Source organism: Tetranychus urticae, chromosome 1 (assembly GCF_039701765.1).
Source record: "Tetranychus urticae isolate SD_2017Ah chromosome 1, NJAU_TeUrti_SD_1.0, whole genome shotgun sequence".
Lineage (NCBI taxonomy): Eukaryota > Metazoa > Arthropoda > Arachnida > Trombidiformes > Tetranychidae > Tetranychus > Tetranychus urticae.
The window spans coordinates 31,839,171-31,848,866 of NC_142958.1; the positions used below are offsets into that span (position 1 = coordinate 31,839,171).

At 31.4% G+C, this 9,696-nt stretch overlaps 2 long non-coding RNA genes across 2 annotated transcripts; one reads left to right on the plus strand and one right to left on the minus strand.

Annotated features, from left to right (window-relative positions):
- Positions 1 to 3,134: 3,134 nt before the first annotated feature.
- On the plus strand, positions 3,135 to 3,982 carry LOC149094974 (uncharacterized). Its single transcript, XR_016197974.1, has 2 exons — positions 3,135 to 3,225; positions 3,291 to 3,982. It is a non-coding gene; the product is annotated as an uncharacterized LOC149094974 (long non-coding RNA).
- A 409-nt stretch (positions 3,983 to 4,391) lies between these two features.
- On the minus strand, positions 4,392 to 5,836 carry LOC112539798 (uncharacterized). The gene is made up of 2 exons (XR_003083780.2): positions 5,419 to 5,836; positions 4,392 to 5,323 (listed from the first exon to the last, which is right to left on the minus strand). It is a non-coding gene; the product is annotated as an uncharacterized LOC112539798 (long non-coding RNA).
- Positions 5,837 to 9,696: the final 3,860 nt, after the last annotated feature.

The following is a 9,696-nucleotide window of genomic DNA, read 5'->3' on the forward strand; positions in this document are numbered from 1 at the left end:
ATTTGTAAATGTTATCCTTTAACATTGAATAATATTATCCATTTATTAACGAGGTAATATTGATTAGAAGTTGAACTTAATAATAGACTTAATTGTGGATAGCAATACATTTGATGAACAATCAAAAAAAGATAAAATTAGTCGAACACAGAAGCAATGGTTAACTTGGTTGTTTTGATTTTTTGGTTCTGAAGGAAAGATGTCAAGTTAACATTTGGAAATAACAAAAAAGAATGAGATTGAACGGCAATGGAATGATGACGATGACGATAAAGATGATGAAGAGGATGATGAGGAGGAGGAGGTGGAGAAGGTAAGAAACAGGTAAATGTGAGAGAAAAGTCGGTGAACTATAAGAAAGAGAAGCGATCCTCGACGATATGTCACAGCATCAAGACTCAACACTAGATTCAGATTGAATAACATTTAAACTCTAACTCTTGCCGTTCTACCTGGCTCACTCTGGCCTTTCTCACTCAACACACACACACACTTGATCTTCCTCTCTTCTCTCTCTTCTCTCTCTTTCTCTTTCTATTTCATCGTCACAACCTGATTCTCAGGTTGTGCGGGAGTCACATTTTTCTTAGCCAAAGGAGATTCAACAAGAACCTTGTAAGGCCACAAACATAGAAGAGGAAGAGATCCTTTTTCATCTTTCATCTTTCTTTCTCTTCTCTTCTCTCTCTTTTTTCATTACCTGTTTTAATTTGCCCTCATCATCATCGTTTTCATCCTCTTCTTGTGTCTATTTTTCTTTCTTTTACTCGTTCTTCCTTCTTGTTCATCGCTCAGAGAATAGGTTAGTTACGTTATTTTTTGTTTGCCCAAAATTCACTCAAATCTTTTTCCTCTCCGTTTTTCATCCTTTTTCACCCTCTCTTCATCTTATCTTCATCATCTTTTTATCACTTCTTTCTCATCTCTTCCTTCTCTCTCTCTCCTCTCTTTGCCTGTGATATTTTCATCCTTCTCATGCATCTGATTGAGGCAAATGACCAAAGACCGGAAAGTTAATCTATGATTACTTTGACTTTGTATCAATTGTGTGAGTTTAGAGTGAAATAACCTCATTGAAATGATAATATCAAGACATTCAGATTATTTTAATTCAGTTTACTCACAAATTAAATATCGGATTGATTACAAATAAAAATTCTTAACTAACATTGCAATCAAATCTTCTATCTGATCATTCCTTTTTCAGTCCAACTTGCATGAAACTCAACATTTAACTGAAAAATTAATTCCGTGATCATTCAACTAGTAGTTTAAAGATTAACTGTCAAAATCGCCGACTTTTCGAAAAATGACAATAAAAAGAGAAACATTTAAACTGATAATACTGCATTCAGCTCATAGTAAATCTTGCTGCCAACGAATAGATCAATGAAACTGCTGCATTGATTGACAATCATAAGTGAATTGCCAGAATTGTACTTCTCGTTTAAATCGCTCATAAATCATTACCAATGTCCCTTCTTAGTTATTATCATTAACTTTTCTCAGTGCAATCACAGTTAAGTTTAACTGGCAGACAAATAATGCTAAAGCGGAAATATCTGATTCACTTCAACATTACGATAATAAGAATAGTCTGTTTCATGATAGTTTAATCTTTAAAAGTACTGAATATTTTCACCAAATTATAAAATCAATAAAACGTAATTGTTCAAAATCATGTTATAAATGGAATGAAAATTGAACATTAAAATGCCATCGAAATAATATTGATTAATGCTACTGACATATTTAGTTGGACTCTCTAGAATTCAACTAAAGTTGATCATTTTCATTTATCTTACGGCTTTTAATAAAATAATCTTGCTTATTGAAATTAATGCGATGGAATTGACTTGTTTCAAGTTCAATAGTTCATCAAAAAAAGCTTTATTATTATTGAAACAAATAATCTACAATATTGTTGGATATCCAAAAGATCAACCGTTACAGTCAACAATCGAAGCTTTAAGTGTATTTGAAAAGCGCACCAAATGGTTTCGCTGTCTTAACTATGGATTTGTCCAATCAAAACAAGCAAAGTCATCGGTTAAGTTTGATTATATTAGTTGGGCTATTCGTTTGACTGCTGTTATCAGTATTATTAGAGGATTGGCTTTAGCTTCAACCAACAATTCCTGGTATCATTTAATTTTAGGTGATCCACTGTTTGGTACAAATGTCCTACCTTATGCTTCGTTATTTATAACTATTTGGCTGATCAATATTTACATTATCTTTGAATGGTTCCGTTGGGCTGAAAGATCAGGATCATTATTCATGTTATACGACTTTCATCAATGTCGATTGGACAATTTTAATTCACTTCAAAATGAATTGACTGCTTCTTCATTTGCAACCTTTCGTACTCTCACTCATATCATTAGTATCTTTTTTTCCCGTTTCCTAGTCTGGGGCATTTTCATGATAACCCTTCTGATAAACGGTCCTTTGCTTTCTAATCCTTTCTATTATCATAATTATGTGTTCACAATTACTTCATCTCTATGGTCAATCAGTTTAACATTTCCTATGGTTTACTTGTTTAATTGTATTTCTTGTATCGGTGGTTATTTCATCTTGATATCGCTTCTAATGTTAGTACGCTACAAGTCATTGGTTAAAAAAGGGTCCATTGTTAAAGTGACTGCTTCTAATGCAAATGTTGATATTAGTTATTTGGTTAGTCGAACAATTAGTTTGGGTAATGAAACTGATGCCCTGTCCCGTTCATTAAAGTATCTCATCCTCCATTACATCATGTTCATCTCAATGGTGGGTGATCTGGGTATATTTTTTGGTATAATTGCTCCAACCGAGTCAATACTTATCAGATACATTCTCAGTTCTCTGGGATTTCTTATTCTCGCTATGCTGGGAGCTGCTTTATATTTTGATGGTGATCCTATTCAAGATGTAAGAATTGGTTTAATTGTTCTCATTGTTATATCAACTAAAAAAAACTTACTTACAATTTACCAACACTTTTCTTTCAGTCGATCAAGCTCTATAGATATTTCCTACAGATTTTATTGAAGAGACGATTTACCAATTTCAACAATGAGCTCTTCAAAGTAAGCTCCTCTGGTTTTAATGTGTCAGTGTTTAATTATTATTTTATCAATTATTCAACAGATTTATGAAATTTTCGACCGTATTATCGGACCTTATAATGGTGTAAGCGCAGGCGACTTTAGTGTAATCACAAGACAATTTTTCTTAACGGTGAGTTTAAGCACAAACCATTGAAATCTTACCGAGTTAATAAAGACTTTACATTTATTTTACAGGTTTTAATGGAAAACGCTTCGATGCTTATGTTATTCACCTGTAATGTTCAAACTTATATGCAAAGGAAGTGAACTAAAGGTTTGCTCTAATTTGATTAAATCAGTCAAATCGATAGCGATCTTGTTTACTGCTCTTTCTTTCCAATTTCATTTCTTGTCCATCTTGTTCATTGATTCACAAAAAAGAGGTTTTGCTTGATATTTAATGGACTAACCAAGCTTGAAATTTATCATTTTACGAACAAAGGATAATCTATTGAGAATCTTCTTCTTACTCTCTCATCATTTTTTCATCCCTTTTTGTTCAACTTGATCCTCATCTAACAGGGTTTTCAATCTCCTCCGGTTAAACCGGTTCCTCGATTTAACCCGTAAAAAAACCAACATGACCGGAGATGGAAATATCTTGTGGCTCTTTCATTGTCTTCATCATTCCTACCTTTTACCTCATCTTTGTCTTACCCAACCAATCCTGGGTTACCTATTTTTATTTCATATTATACTATTATAATGATGATGATCAGCATCAGGATCATTAAAATTAACATTTATTATTATATTTACCGTTGCATTGTGAAGTTAGAAGGCTAAGAAAAAGTCTAATGTTAATGTTAGATGAGGCTCTGAACGGTCACTTTATTTTATTATTTTCATGTTTTGGTGTGTTGATTAAAATTAACACACAAACATGTATTATAACAGTTTCTTTTTTTCATACTATTTGTGAACAAAATTCAGGGAAGAGTAATCAAGAAGAAGAAGAAGATGATGATGGAGACGATGAAAAAGAAGGTTAGAAAGATGAGAAGAAAGAGTTTGATGAATCTGTCCGGTTTTTTTACTTCACTATTTAGGTCATCAAGAAGAAAGCATGGTTTTGTATTTAATCTGGAAATGCAATTTCATTATCATTACTATCATAATCCTTGTTTCAATCAAAAATAGGAAAAGATGAAAAATTCTGTTTTCAGTGAGGTAACAAAAAAGACTACAGTACTACAGGAGGCATTCAGTATACAGGAATTCATGAACAATTCATCAAATCAGAAATTCAATCAATTCTGTCATAGATTAAACCTCTCAGTTTTTCAAATGGGTTTGAAATAACTGCTTTTATTGATAAAACTTTAAAAATCATCTGTTGATCTTTAAGGTTAACTATAAATTAATTCCCAATCCGGACACAGGTTTTTACACTCTGAAAATCTTTCCATTGGTATCATACTGGATCATGTAATCTTTACATCATATCGAGCTGGATCTGAATCAGCCTTTCCTTTTGATCAATCCAGATTAGCTAGTGGATTAATTTCGTATTGCTAAGCATTTTTAGTCAAATGGTACATGTCAATGAAGTAAAATTTTCGTATGAGAAAAATTTATCGTATCATTTGTGTTAATTGTATCCACATAAAGACTCAGGCATACGTTAGAAAAAAATTTGATGAAATTCTGTACTCATTACAACTGACGTGAAGCATGTTAGCTGTAAAATATTTTTTTCTTGGAAAGGATGTGAAAGATAACGATCCTGTCATTAAAATGATGATAGTGACGATGAGTTGAAGAAGGTAAGATTTAAATGAAAGATCCATTTCTTAGGATTTTCAATGAGAAAAAATGCAAAAAATATTTCATCATTCGTCAAGATAAATTGTCCTTAAGGTTGTCAGACTCTCCAAATTATATTACTGATGTACTCTGAATAGTTAGTGTGTGGATAGATACCAGGAGTGTCCTCTTTAACCTTTCAGGTCTCGTCAGGATAAACGTTGCGAGATATTTCTTGGAGAAAAAAATTTCTCCTCTTTCTTTGTTCCATCCAAAGAAACTTGTTATAATACAAAATCTCTCAGAGTTTCGGGTTCATGTTAATAAACAGATTGTTGTTCCCTTTGTCAATGGTTCACATCATTTTCCAGAAAACTTGTCTTTCGGCTGATTCATTTAGAGTTACATTGGAAACTTTGCATGCTCTTCTTTCCCCTTGTATTCACCTCTTTTTTCCGTCACCATTTGAACTTTGAAAACGTCTGTGAAGATTGTTGAATAATATGTGAAAAAAAGCATTAGATGAACCAGTTTTCAGTATAACTTTTGTTGAAATCAACAAGCATAAAATACTCACATTGAAAGAAAGCACAGAGTAATAGTAATCCCAGACAGAGTAATAACCTCCATACTCATCGAAACTTGTATAATACACAAGTTCACCTTTGATTCAGTTCAAACAGATTCTTAAATTCCATGGTTGAGATAATCTTAGAGTTCTTAAAACTTTTATCATAATCTCATCATGAAATAAAATGCATTAGATTAATAAATTTTTAAACCTTACCAAGTGAAAAGTAAAGTCACAAAAGTATTAACAAGATAGCAACAATTTTTAAATTAAAAAATGCAATATAAATAACATAAACGACAAAAAGTAAAAGTAGCAATTCGATTATTAACTGTAACAATTATAGTTATCCGTATTTTCAACACATTAATCAATAATAGTTATCCAGACAAAAGATTAAAAATAGACAAAAGTTATTATAAAATTACTGACATTATCAGCTGACATTGAAAATAAAGTGTTAAATTAGCACAGATTTTTTTTGAGCGCAATTTTTAAAAGATTAATGCCGCCGCATTTTGATGAATTATGATGATAATAAAAGATGATGAATAAATAGGCAAATAACGTTTATTGACCTTATATTAAATGAAGATAACATTTGTTGATTTAAATGAGGAATAAATGTGAATATGATTGAAAATAAGGCCAAATAGGTTCGGCAATAATTTTGTTATCATCATCATGAAAACTGAGTTTTGGATAATCACAGTCAATTCTATGTAACCTAACAAATCAAATATGAATATCTTTTCTATTCTTCATCACTATCATCACCATAATCATCATCATCATCTTCTTCTCCTTCTTCTTCTCCATTGGAAAACTCACGATGAAAATTTTGATTTTATGAAAGGTCATTAAAGTCCATTTCTCAAGAAAACTTGAAGAGGCCAAAAAAAATGAGAAGAAGAAGAATGAAAAAAAGTAGAAAAGGTTAGGCCTTTGTTTACTATCAAGTCAACTGTAAGATCCTCCAGATGATGATAATGATGATGAAGGAAAATAACATTGCAAGATGTTGAACAAGAATGAAGATGATGATGATAAGGTAAAAGGTTAATGAACGCTGTAAAGTCTCTAGTAAAGGCGATACTAAGGTTTCAACGTTAACAATCCGTTTCATGCCAATGGTACAACAGGTTACTTTTGTTTCCCTTCAAACTGTATTCATCATCATTCACTCTCTTCTTCCTCTTTCTTCACCATAAATTGAAAGTTGTTAGGTCAGGCAAATGTTGTTAAAAGAGGTTGACTACCTTTGGAAGATAAATAAGATATAAAAAATGATTTCAATATAATCTGATTGATTTTATGATTCAGTAAAGCAATGTGAAAATAAATGTAAAGATTATTTATCTGAAAACCTTTCAAAGGTCAGTTTTTTCAAAGATTTCAAAGTCTATTGATAACTTGACCAACTCAATAATAGCTAGCGATTTGAAAATTGATGTTCAAAAATGGGTTCTGATTGTCATTCAGAGAATCAGTTTAGGATGAAAAGATATTAGTCATAGGATGAACTTGGAGCCATTAGTTTCTGAAGAGAATCCGGTTTCTCGGTAACTCAAAAAAGTGTTTCGATCACCTGCACCGTGATATCGATTGCACTAGATGCTGCATATTATTGAAATTGATATCATTGGAAATCTAAAAGAACAGAGGAAAGGATTTACATAATTTTGTTTTTTAGCTTTCAAATTTACATGATTACATAAAGCTACATGAGTCTCAGCATGAAATTTGTGTGATCCAGAAGTTTCTGCTCAATAAGGATATGAGTACTGATGGTGAATAAAGCAATGTGGATTATTAATAGGAAGCACCTGGATACTGATCAGAATTAATTTGAATGTGGTAATCATGAGATATCGATGTTTTCAATGAGGATGATTCGAATTGAGTGTGACCTGATAAATGAGAAAAATGTTCAGTCCAGATTAGGCGATATTTTGACATAATTAATTCATAGAAAAAATACATTTATAATGACAGAAAAACGAAGCTACAAAAACGAAAAACTTTTTTCAATATTGCCAAATATTAATTTTATGAGGTTCTTTAGCCGATGGATTGAGTTGAGATTCATGGAAACAAAAGAGACTTCCAAAGCCATGAAAGAAGATCACTTGCCTTAAGTCATTCTTGAGCTTGAATTACACAATTGAAACTGAAGATGAAAATATCAGTACAGAACCTGGAATCCGGAAACTAAACTGACAATAAGTGATAATGAAGGTCTGATAATCAGTGAGATCAGTGCAATCAATTCCCAGTCATAACGGATGGTGAACTATTAAACAATGAACAGATTAATTGCTCAGATATTTACGAATGTAAAGGCAAATGTTCTGAATTTCAACTGATATATGATATTGAATAACTCAGAAAGACAAGACACTTAGAAGGATCTATCGGAAAATGAATAAAACTTCATTGTTTCCATTAAACACAAATCAAGGAATAAGTAAAAACAGTCAGAAATCAATATCTTTCTTTCACATCATGATCATTTAGTCAATTGAACGGTAAGAAAAAAGTTGAAAAATTGATCAAATGAATACAAAAATATAACGATCGTTGAATAATTCTGATTGCTATTATTTCTGGAAACCTTTAAATCTCTAAAATCAGAATTGAAATAGCATTTGATGATCATGAAAACACAACCAGTTTCGATGAAATTATTTGAATAATTTCATCAGACTTTCAATGTACAATGAAAGCTGTGGATATGAAGTTGCATTAAGGAAAGTTAATTTTTGTATACAATTGAGTGATGCTGGGTTTGAATACTCAATAATTTTGACTCGTTCAATTTTAGCTGTTGAATTAAGTTTGACATGAAATGGTAAATTAAAATTAAGCTTTAATAAAATTGATTGTTTCTTAATTCTATTCAAATTGTTTATCTTCATAACATTATCTGATATTTGTTGCCTTTGCCAATCCATAATTATTATCATCAATTATGATTCATCATTTTCTGCCCTTTTTCATTATCATTTTGTTGGGTCAACGATCAATGAACCCAAAAGTGATACAATTACCTGAGATTCATGGGTTTCTGTGGTTTTTACACAATCATCGTTATAAATTCTGTCATCTACTAAGTTCTTATGGAGACTTGAGCAATTAAACTCAAGATCGACGCATAAGAAATCTTTCAATCATTTAGCTAATTATTTACAATCCGAAGTATCTTGTGTTTGCCTCGAATAAAGTTTTAGTTTCATTTCGTGATTCAAAGTAATTCAACCTGTAAATTTGTAAATCAAACTTGTATTATTTGAAGGTGGCAAGTTTATTCCAGTTTTATCATTAAATTTCCAGCCAATTTTTGATAAATTTCAATGAAATATTGACAATAAGAAAGTAAATAAAATAAGTAAATAAGTTTGGAATCAAAAAAGTTTCGAGTATATTTTCAACTGCGCCATCTTTTGCTTCAATTTACAAACTATTAAATATTGTTTGTTGAATGAATAGTTAAATGCCTAATTTCAAAAGGTGATCCAGGTGAGAAAGAAAAGACATTTTTCAGTGAGTTTTTGCGAACAATGCGTCATTTTACTGTAACCTGTGGGCTTAAATTTTTGGACTGATTATGCTAAGCTGGATTTCTCAGGAACGGGGAAAAGACGCTTATCCTTTGGTCAGCATGCGTTATGATCATGTACCAAAGGTGGGTTCCAATAAACCAATGTTCAGAGGTAAAACAATGGAGGCACCTTGAATGACCTTGAGCTGTCAAAATCATAGTTTTTCAAAACGCGAAAGCTCGTATTTCAAGTCAGACGCTTGCAGCATCAATCGTTCGTGAGTGGTGATCACCAAAAGGAAGATAATTGAGAAAAACGCTCAATATTTAATTTGATCTAATAAGGTAAATGATTGCTGGGGTTCGCCTTCCATTTTGAATGCAAACATGTTTAGTTAGAGTAAAGTTAATCAATTTTAGTGAAGAGTCTCTGGAAATCCAAGGATTTTATTAGGACTTACCTATTATTGTAAAAGTGCTTGATTAGAGTGTAACAGATAGAAAATCAATAAATTAATTTTTAATATTAATTATTAAACATACTGAATATCTGATGAAACTATGTTTATCAACCTTGGTTGACCAGTGATAATGTTGACAATTATTATTAATAACCACATTGTAATCAATAAAGAGAGCAAACCTAAAAGAGAGAGCTAAAATTTAAGTATAAAAAGGATTAGTTTTTAGTTGTTAAATCATATTAACTCTTCGACTCTCCTCTTATCAGTTTCCAACCACCG